Below are 11,437 nucleotides of genomic sequence, written 5' to 3'. Positions count from 1 at the left end.
GCGTAGATGATGATGGCAGAAAGTCAGATGTTACATCGCCAGACACGTACTGGCTACATACCAATTCCTCCAACGATGTTAGAAATTCTAATGGAATGTTTTTAATTCTGATTCTAGTACTACCTCTTCAAGTTCTTGTACTATCTCTTCTAACACTACCTTCTTCTGCCACGTTATAATTCAAGTCTTCCCCTTCGTAGAAGCCTTCAATGTATCTTTAACTCCTATGTAGCAGTGTAATTCCCATTCCCCTCCTAATGTTACTGCCCTAGCTTTTAATTTCACCTCACGTTCTTTGAGTTATCTGTATGCCGAGTCAGTCCTTCCGACAATCATTTCTTTTTCCATCTCTTCAAATTTCTCACACCCTTATTTCGCCTTAGCTTCCTTGAATTTCCTATTCGTGCCTGTGATAGCTGCATCTCACGAAGATGTTGATGATGGAAAGCAGTTCGAACTGTAATGAAGGTTTAATCATTTAATAGTCGTTATTTGATGAACATCTCCAAAATGTATGAGAAATGTAGGACTGGTTCTTCATCGTGTAACTCTCCGTTTCCTTATGTGTACTTTCGAGCATTATTATTTATTCTGATGAACTGTAACAATCGTATATTTCTGTGAAAAGACATTTCTTCAGCATATCCACTGCTTTAGAATGCTAAAACAAAAGCAGGTGGGCTTTCAGTCCCCGGGCATGCAAGGAATGTGCGCTGTTTTTCCCCCTCTGCTTTCCATTCGTCTTGGCTGTTTTTTGCTTTAAAGAGCGCGGCGCGCCAAGACGGATGGGCCGCGGAAGTTTGGGGTTTCCGGCGGCAGCCGGTGGGTGTTCCGCTTGATAGCGGACGCGCGCCAACACAAACGACCGCCTACTCACACCCACAACCGTACCTCTCTCCGCGGCGAGGGCGACCACTTGGAGCATTGAGTAGCGCCGCAATCGGTTTCCCTGACAAGACTTATGTGCCCCCTGGGGATGAACCTCCCGCAGACGAAAAACTCCGGACAAGATAAGGAAGAGAGCCGCAGAAGATAGGGAAAAACGTAGAACTGATCGGAAGGCAGTGCTACGGAAACATATGTTCTTGCACATGCAGCGTCCTCCGTGCATCTTAAGAGCTGCGCATTGCCAATGAGGTTCCTAATCTCGCCCCCGCCGATACTGCATAGATACGGGCCCCACCAACTTTCCATCACACCTTCCAATTCTTTGAACGCCATGCAATCTTCCTTACCCTGCCCCTACGGATCCTGTACCACCACGCCAATTATCCTCCTCTCCTCACTCACAGTGTGTACATGGCATACTATCCTAAACTCCAACAATCCCATTCCCTCCCGTCTAATTTCGAAACAAGGTACGCTGCCGTACCTGTAACGACATGTTACACCTAAATGTATACCATATCTTTTACATCAACCGACTCCCTTTACCAGACAGTGAAATCCGTCGCAACAGTTACCTGTCCTTTACCCAAGTGCATGAACGCTGATCAGCCAGAACATCGTGACCACCGACTGCTATCGATACTAACCGCTCCTGGCGATAGCAGCGTCACCTGGAGAAGAATGACTGCCAGTCAGACACAAGCACGGTTCATGTAGTATCATTGAGAGTGCTGTCTGTGTACTCCGCCACACACCGCTTGGTGGGTAGCGGAGTGTATACGTAGATGTAGAATGAGGAAGGCGTGGGGTCGATGTGAGTCCGAAAGCAGTTTGTGATGGCTCGGTGGCTCGGAAACAGCATTTCGAAACCTGCAACCTCGTCAGGTGGCCGAGGAGTGCTATGAAGAGCTTCTTCAACAGGTGGGGAAACCACGTCCGGATGTGTTGGGGTTCAGCCACCATCCCTCATTGTACCCCGATGTAGGACGTCTTACACTGGGCAGACTAGTGTGTCTGAACACACAGTGCACGAACGATGGGCCTACACAGCCGACGACCCATGCATGTGTCAATGTTAGCATCAGGACATCGGCAGCTACGAGTGACATGGTCACGTGACCATCGGCACCGGACATTGGTGCAGTGGCAGAGCATTGCATAAATAATGAAAAGTGTGAGGTCATCCACATGAGAGCTAAAAGGAACTCGTTAAACTTCGGTTACACGATAAATCAGTCTAATCTAAAAGCTGTAAATTCAACTAAATACCTAAGTATTACAATTATGAACAACTTAAATTGGAAAGAACACATAGAAAATAATGTGGGGAAGGCTAACCAAAGGCGGCGTTTTATTGGCAGGACACTAAGAAAATGCAACAGACCAACTAAGGAGACTGCCTACACTACGCTTGTCCGTCCTCTTTCAGAATACTGCTGAGCGGTGTGGGATCGTTACCAGGTAGGACTGACGGAATAAATCGAAAAAGTTCAAAGAAAGGCAGCACATTATGTATTATCGCGAAATATGGAAAGAGTGCCACAGAAATGATACAGGATTTGGGCTGGAAATCATTGAAAGAAAGACGTTTTACGTTGCGACGGAATCTTCTCGCGAAATTCCAATACCAACTTTCTCCTCCGAATGCGAAAATATTTAGCTGTCACCGACTTACACAGGACGTAACGATCACCACGATAAAATAAGGGAAATCAGAGCTCGTACGGAAAGATACAGGTGTTCATTCTTTCCGCACGCTATGCGAGATTGGAATAATAAAGAATTATGAAGGTGGTTCGATGAACCCTCTGCCAGGCACTTAAATGTGATTTGCAGAGTATCCACTTAGATGTAGATGTAGATGATGAATCCCGATACCTTCTTCATCATGCCGATGCGAGGATGCGAATCCATCGTCCTCCAGGAGAACAGCTGCCAGGCACGTGAGCTGTAGGACGAGACAAGGTAGCTGCTGCTACATTATGCTCTGGGAAAGATTGATGTCGGCATCCATGCGTCCACTGGAGCTTGTCCGAGGCACCAAACGGCAAAGGAGTATTGTACACAGGTTGCAGACTATGAACACTCCTTCATGACGATAATGTTTCCCGACGGCGCGAGAGTGGCATTTTTCAACTCTATAATGCTCCGTGTCACAAGGACAGGAGCGTGATAGATTGACGAGTGGAAGGCAGTGGCGAGTTCCAGTTTGAAGTATTGGCTTCCCAACTCGCCAGATCAGAACTTGAAAGAATACAACTGGAATGTGATTGAACGTGTCTGTAGAGCTCATCGCCCCTACCCCCTCTCCGGAATTAACGGCAATGTGGTAAGATGTGCGCAGATATGGTGACAATTCCCTCCAGCGTCCTATCAAGGCCTCATTGCCAAAGATGGATATACCGTCTATTACATGCGTGGTCATAATGTTCTAGCTGATACACTACTGGCCATTAAGATTGCTACACCAAGAAGAAATGCAGATGCCATTGGACAAATATATTATACGAGAACTGACTTGTGATTACATTTTCACACAATTTGGGTGCATAGACCCTGAGAAATCAGTACCCAGATATACCATTTCTGGCCGAAATAACGGCCTTGATACGCCTGGGCATTGAGTCAAACTGAGCCCGGATGACATGTACAGGTACGGCTGCCCATGGAGCTTCAACACGATACCGCAGTTCATCAAGAGTAGTGACTTGAGTATGGTGACGGGCCAGTTGCTCAGCCACCATTGACCAGACGTTTTCAATTGGTGAGAGATCTGGAGAATGTGCTGGCCAGGGCAGTGGTCGAACATTTCTGTGTCCAGAAAGGCCTGAACAAGACCTGCAACATGTGGTCGCACATTATCCTGCTGAAATGTAGGTTTTCGCAGGGATAGAATGAATGGTAGAGCTACGGGTCGTAACACATCTGAAATGTAACGTCCACTGTTCAAAGTGGCGTCAATGTGAACAAGAGGTGACCGAGACGTGTAGCCAATGGCACCCCATACCATCACGCCGGCTGATGCGCCAGTATGGCGATGAAGAATACACGCTTCCAACGTGCGTTCACCGGGGTGTCACCAAACGCGGATGCGACCATCATGATGCTGTAAACAGAACCTGGATTCATCCAAAAAAATGACGTTTTGCCATTCGTGCCCCCAGGTTCAGTACATAATCGCAGGCGCTCCTGTCTGTGATGTAGCGTCAGGGGTAACAGTAGCCATGGTCTCCAAGCTGATAGTCCATGCTGCTGCAAACGTCGTCGAACTGTTCGTGCAAATGGTTGTTGTCTTGCAAACGTCCCCATCTGTTGACTCAGGGATCGAGACGTCGCTGCACGACCCGTTACAGCCATGCGGATAAAATGCCTGTCGTCTCGACTGCTAGTGATACGAGGCCGTTGGGATCCAGCACGGCGTTCCGTATTACCCTCCTGAACCCACCGATTCTATATTCTGCTAACAGTCATTGGATTTCGACCAACGCGAGCAGCAATGTCGCTATACGATAAACCGCAATCACGATAGGCTACAATCCGACCTTAATCGAAGTCGGAAACATGATGGTACGCATTTATCCCCCTTACATGAAGCATCACAACAACGTTTCACCAGGCAACGCCTGCAACTGCTGTTTGTGTATGAGAAATCAGTTGGAAACTTTCTTCATGTCAGCACGATGTACGTGTCGCCACCGGCGTCAACCTTGTGTGAATGCTCGGAAAAGCTAATCATTTATTTTGTGGCGGCGTTCGTAGCGACAAACAATTCGCTGTAGAAACGGCTTACGAAGTCACCGCCACACTTTTAATAGCGGGCCGACCGGTCCGCTGGAACAGTGAACAGAAAGATGAAAACCCAAACACTCCGATTAAATAAAAGTCGGTACTTATCTTTATTAACGAAGATACAGAAACACAGTAGTGAACTCTGTGTCTACAGAGATCTGTCTAGTTCGAGTCGGAGCGGCTAGGTCAGCGTCGGCAGACGACAAACAACAACTCTGCTGCAATGAACACACAACTGACTAGCAAGTACACAATTCGGTGGCGAGTATACAACTGAGCGGCGAATACAGAACTGTCCTAGCGCTCGCGACTCCAACGCTTAAGAACCCAGAAGCTAGCGGTGGCGCGCGCAGACTTGCGGCGATTTCCTGTCTCGCTGGCGCTGCTTATGCGGACGGCGTCCGGACTTTGATGCTGCCAACCTTTTGGCAGCGGGCTCGGGTGGCATTACTGGCTAGGATATAACAATTTACATATCACAGCATCTTCCTGTCGGTTAAATTTCGCGTCTGTAGCACGTCACCTTCGTGGTGTAGCAATTTTAATGGCCAGTAGTGTATGTGTAATCGACATTTTAACGAAAGTGCAGTGCTTGCTCTTAGATAGCAGCCTGTCAGCAACGTCCTTGAAACACCTTTTTGTTATTATTTTAACTACTGTATTGTATTGTATTGAACCGGAGAGGATTCGTCCCGCCGAAGCCCAGTGGTTCACGACCCCACAACAGGCCACAGGAGTTCATGCACCCCAACGCCGCCCCTCACTGAACCTACGGTTGTTGTGCATTTCGGCCCCGAGGGGAACCCTCCCCCCCCCCCCCCCCCCCCCCCGCCGGGAACGTGTTACACCAGACGAATGCAACCCCAATATTTGGGTGGTAGAGTAATTATGGTGCACGCGTACGTGACAGTTCGGTGCAGCAATCGCCGACATAGTGTGACTGAGGCGGAATAAGGGGAATCAGCCCGCATTCGCCGAGGTAGATGGAAAACCGCCTTCAAAATCATCCACAAACTGGCCGCTACGCTACACCGTACCTCGACATTAAACCGCCGGGCATCAAACAACAATGAAGAAAAAATCGGACACGTGCAAGTAGGGCTCGCTCTCTGAGGGTCGTGACAGGAAAAACCTACCGGTTAAAACTGATAGCTGTATTTTACTTCTCAATAAACGGTATTTTTCACTAATTCTTTGGGCTATATTATATCAGTTCCTTTTCCTTCCCTGCTTATAAATGGGTCAAAATACTGGCTATCGATTTCCTGTAGCAACAGTAAAAATGTTCAAGTGTGTGATATCTTATGAAACTTAACTGCTAAGGTCATCAGTCCCTAAGCTTACACACAAGTTAACCTAAATTATCCTAAGGACAAACGCACACACGCAGGCCCGAGGGAGGACTCGAACCTCCGCAGGGACCAGCCACACAGTCCATGACTGCAGCGCCTCAGACCGATCGGCTAATCACGCGCGGCGTAGCAGTAGTACCAAAAAATTTTGGTTTTTAACTCAATCCTTCTTCAAATATTAGTAAAGTTTTTTCACGAAACTTCTGTTGCTTTGAAATACTGGGTTATTATAGAAAATGGCAGAAACGATCAGTGACATATTAATAACGACGCAGGCAGCAACAAACGAGAAACAGACATATAAAGGGCTTATTTCAATTGTGGTACATGTCCATTACCTCCACTATTCCGTCTATAATGCTTCTGAAATTAATGAGCCAAACAGACGGAAAGAAAGGTTTATCTCTAGCAAGAAGCCATATGCTTGAATATTTCTGGTATCTCAACTGCTGATTTATTAGCGCTCATTTAACTTTAGGACTCCGTAAAATGGACGTGTACCACTGTTGAAATAAGCCCTTCATATGAAATAAGATTTCATACGGCACTTCAGAGGTAGTAACACACCTGCTCCTGTGTGGCGTGGCCTATTACACTGTACGTATGCACGCTGAATGTGCGGAACTTGCACACACCTGATCCCTACCGTTGTCTCTCACTGCCGTCCTCGGACATCGATAGTATCGCAGAATGGCATCATGTCTGCTTTGCATAAACTTTACGAAGTGTGACAGCAACGAAGTACAGTGCTAAATTTGCTGTAAAAGATTGCAAACTGGAGGTGGCACAACACGCTTGCGGCATCGTACACAGAGAAAATACCCACAAAGTTTCTCGGAAGCGAAGGTGAATTTGATTGATTTACCTATAATTTTATTGACGTGCTATAAACTCGAGATAATAACTGAACCTTTAAGTTTTTGTGGTTGCTTCAGCGTGAAAAATTGATACCATCAAAAAGTGTCGATGCGGTCAGGTCGTTAACTTGTGACCTTTCTCTCTCGCCGTCGCCGCGCGTTTCCTTCACTTTCGCCATCTTTGCTGGAAGCGATTACGTAAGGCCTTTCTGCCACAGCCGCAACTCCACATCGATTAGATGTCTACATCCTTCATTTGAATTTTTCGATATTTATACAAAGTCTACGCTTATTACTACAAATAACAGCAGTAAACAACAGAAAATTGTTTAGTTCCGAAAACAGTTATTTTGAGCGTTTTTAACTGTCAGGTACTGTGCAAAATTGATACACAGATCATAACAATAATTTCGTGTGGTTCAATGATCTGGTGCTTGTCTTTGTACTGGACGCCACTTCACCAACTCCAGTGCCATTAACCTAACCCAGTAATGCAAGCAGGAAAAGGGGACCTACAGTTTAACGTGGAATCCGAATAGTAAAATAAAAACCCGAAATGATAAGGGGAAGGACCTACAAAGACAGAAAATTATAATCCATAATGTAAGATAAGAGCAAGTTAAATATTTCAACCATCCAGGATGTGACGTTGCATATGGACATAGAGATACAGCAAAGAAACTAGCATAACTGAGAAATGTACGTGTTCAGCAATAAATGGAAAGAGATGTGATGGAAATTTTATAAAATCACGGATGTTTCTATGTTTTTGTACAGAAGTGAGTCATGGGTCGCTTATGAGCGACAAGAGAGTAGCATTCAGGCAGCAGAAATGAGATTTCTCTGGGTAGTAAATCAATGTAGTAGATTAGGTACGTCATTAGGTATGAATTGAACGTTTAAACTTACAAAACAATATCCATTAAAACAACAAAATGGAATGAACACATTAAAATGAACACATTACTAGAGAGAGTAGCCAATGATTATCATACAGAAACAAATGATACAGACCAAAAGAGAGAAGTCAGGGAAGGTGGAGGAGAAGACGGGTTTCAGATCAGACTAATTTGAAGCACAGTAGAAGAGGAAGCTTATTTTTAGATAACGGCACCCGTGTTTAACGCAGATCTGTAGTTGCTAATTTGTATAAATGTCAGTGGGAAAATGACGTTTAATTTCGGAAAACATTCTCCAAATGAGATTTGTTTTGCCAGCGACGGAGAGATGTATGTTAGCAACTACAGGGACAGATAGGACAATAAAAGAATGATTAAAGTGTTAATTACAGTTAGAAGGAAGGTCAACCTTGGCCGTAATTTTGATGCTTTATTAACAACAAAATAGATTTTCGATCACATAATGATCATCTTCAGTGCTGGAAGTTAAAAATTTTCACATAGCGATCAGTGAATAACAAACAAAAGACCACGAATACACCTGAGTATAAACCAACTGTTGGCAAGAACATACCTTTAGAGTACAAATTAAAGCTCGTAGGCACTGGTGTCTAGTTATAGGCAGTAACGTGTTGCTCTCTGTTGTTGAGATGTTTATTCCAGTTTTATGCAAAGTTCTCCGTTAACCGACGCAGTCGTCTTTTTCAGGTGTTATGAGCTCTGTTGTTACATATGCGTTTTGCCTAGACACCTCCAATAATGTGAACCATTATGGCTATCAGGCCGATCTTTATAGCCGAGTACGACTCCTGCAGCCCCCTACACCGTTTTCCATACGCTGCACTGATATTCCAGGAAACGCACGTTCCCTCAGTTCTTTCAGTCTCTGGTAGGTGAGATGGCATGGGAGATCTCAATAAATGAGATGCCTTGCTTAAACTGCACCTGAAACACGGCAGATCTTTTCAACTCACCTTTCTTTGTATTTATTTACTGAACTCAACTGATAATCACATGCTCTATGGTCAATGTGGTTATTGGAGAAGGCTGCCAGTGTTTCTAGGGCGAATTCATAGCCAGATGCATGCAATTGCTCGAGGTGGAAGAGACGAAGGTTCGTCTTTGGTCAGGCAGCCAGAGCTGAGGAAAATGAGGCTTCTACATCTACACCTACATCTACATCTACAGCCATACTCCGCAATCCACCTGACGGTGTGTGGCGGAGGGTACCTTGAGTACCGCTATCGGTTCTCCCTTCTATTCCAGTCTCATATTGTTCGTGGAAAGAAGGATTGTCGGTATGCCTCTGCGTGGGCTCTAATCTCTCTGATTTTATCCTTATGGTCTCTTCGCGAGATATACGTAGGAGAGAGAAATATACTGCCTGATACCTCGGTGAAGCTATGTTCTCTAAACTTCAACAAATGCCCATACCGAGCTACTGAACGTCTCTCCTGCAGAGTCTTCCACTGGAGTTTATCTATCACCTCCGTAACGCTTTCGCGATTACCAAATGATCCTGTAACGAAGTGCGCTGCTCTCCTTTGGATCTTCTCATCTCTTCTATCAACCCTACCTGGTACGGATCCCACACTGCTGAGCAGTATTCAAGCAGTGGGCGAACAAGCGTACTGTAACCTACTTCCTTTATTTTCGGATTGCATTTCCTTAGGATTCTTCCAATGAATCTCAGTCTGGGATATGCTTTACCGACGATCAACATTATATCATCATTCCATTTTAAATCACTCCTAATGCGTACTCCCAGATGATTTATGGAATTAACGGCTTCCAGTTGCTGACCTGCTATATTGTAGCTAAATGATATGGGATCTTTCTTTCTATGTATTCGCAGCACATTACACTTGCCTACATTGAGACTCAATTGCCATTCCCTTCACCATGCGTCAATTCACTGCAGATCCTCCTGCATTTCAATACAATTTTCCATTGTTACAACCTCTCGATATACCAGAGCATCATCCGCAAAAACCCTCAGTTAACTTCCGATGTCATCCACAAGGTAGTTTATGAAAATTTTGAATAGCAACGGTCCTACAACACTCCCCTGCGGCACACCTGAAATTACTCTTACTTCGGAAGACTTCTCTCCATTGAGAATGACATGCTGCGTTCTGTTATCTAGGAAATCTTCAATCCAAACACACAATTGGTCTGATAATCCATATGCTCTTATTTTGTTCATTAAACGACTGTGGAGAACTGTATTGAAGGCCTTGCGGAAGTCAAGAAACACGGCGTCTACCTGTGAACCCGTGTCTATGGCCCTCTGAGTCTCGTGGACGAATAGCGCGAGCTGGGTTTCACACGATCGTCTTTTTCGAAACCCATGCTGATTCCTACAGAGTAGATTTCTAGTTTCCAGAAAAGTCATTATACTCGAACATAATACGTGTTCCAAAATTCTACAACTGTTAGACGTTTGAGATATAGGTCTATAGTTCTGCACATCTGTTCGACGTCCCTTCTTGAAAACGGGGATGACTTGTGCCCTTTTCCAATCCTTTGGAACGCTACGGTCTTCTGGAGACCTACGGTACACCGCTGCAGGAAGGAGGGCAAGTTCTTTCGCGTACTCTGTGTAAAATCGAACTGGTATCCCATCAGGTCCAGCGGCCTTTCCTCTTTTGAGCGATTTTAATTGTTTCGCTATCCTTCTGTCGTCTATTTCAATATCTACGATTTTGTGATCTGTGGGACAATCTACAGAAGGAACTATTATTGGTGAAGGTGCTGCGAAGGGCAGCTTTTTGCATGGCGGAAGCCGCCGCAGAGGTCATGGCTCAAGCCACCGGGCGGTCATTGGCCACAGTGAGCGAAGAGCGACGAGCAGCGTACCTCGGCGTTTTGTCCCTGTAGTCAGAGGGAAAAAAAAGGAAAATAAAATCCCACAAACTCTTTCGTCGAGTTGCATAGGATTGTGACAGCGGCAAGTAATCGCGAATGAGGCTACGCGCAGTCCACTGTTTTTGGCAGGAGACGTCATATTGTTTCCTGCATCCGCTCAGATCAGTATCATCCTCGTCGGCAAACGCATTTTGCGTAAGTACTGCTGGTGTCTGGACACAGGGTGGATGAAATTGCTGTGGCGTTTCTTTTAAGTCACACACACACACACACACACACACACACACACACACACAGGACTGTGCAGACGTCGATTGGACTGCAGTCCGTGACGTCAGAAATCGTCACAGCGGATGCCTGTCGATGCGCTGGGATTGGAAGAACAATTTTTCCCCTCTCTTACGGAGAGAAGCTGTATGGAGTGTGAAGTGACGCTTAATTGACACATGAGTTTTTTTCAAAGTTTTCAACTGACGGTTTTGGTTTTCTTGGAGAAAACTCCACATGCAGTTTTCCACGGCCTGGGAGGTTCTAGTGTCTAGGAGCCCTCCACATTCGAACCGCTAGACAAACAATCAAACCAATCATATTAATGAGTTTTATTACAAAAAGAAAAATTACAATACTTAACTTTTGCAATTACACATATGTGTCTCAAGTAAAGGGCGACGTACGAAATTAATCTCTTAAGTGTAGACAGTGCCAAGACTGTGCTACATAGAGAGCACAAGCGAAGTGTGTAACATTGACGCAGCTATACAAGTGCTTAATCTTGAAGCTGCTA

Source organism: Schistocerca serialis, chromosome 1, assembly GCF_023864345.2.
Source record: "Schistocerca serialis cubense isolate TAMUIC-IGC-003099 chromosome 1, iqSchSeri2.2, whole genome shotgun sequence".
NCBI classification, from domain to species: Eukaryota; Metazoa; Arthropoda; class Insecta; order Orthoptera; family Acrididae; genus Schistocerca; species Schistocerca serialis.
This window is presented reverse-complemented; position numbering follows the sequence as displayed.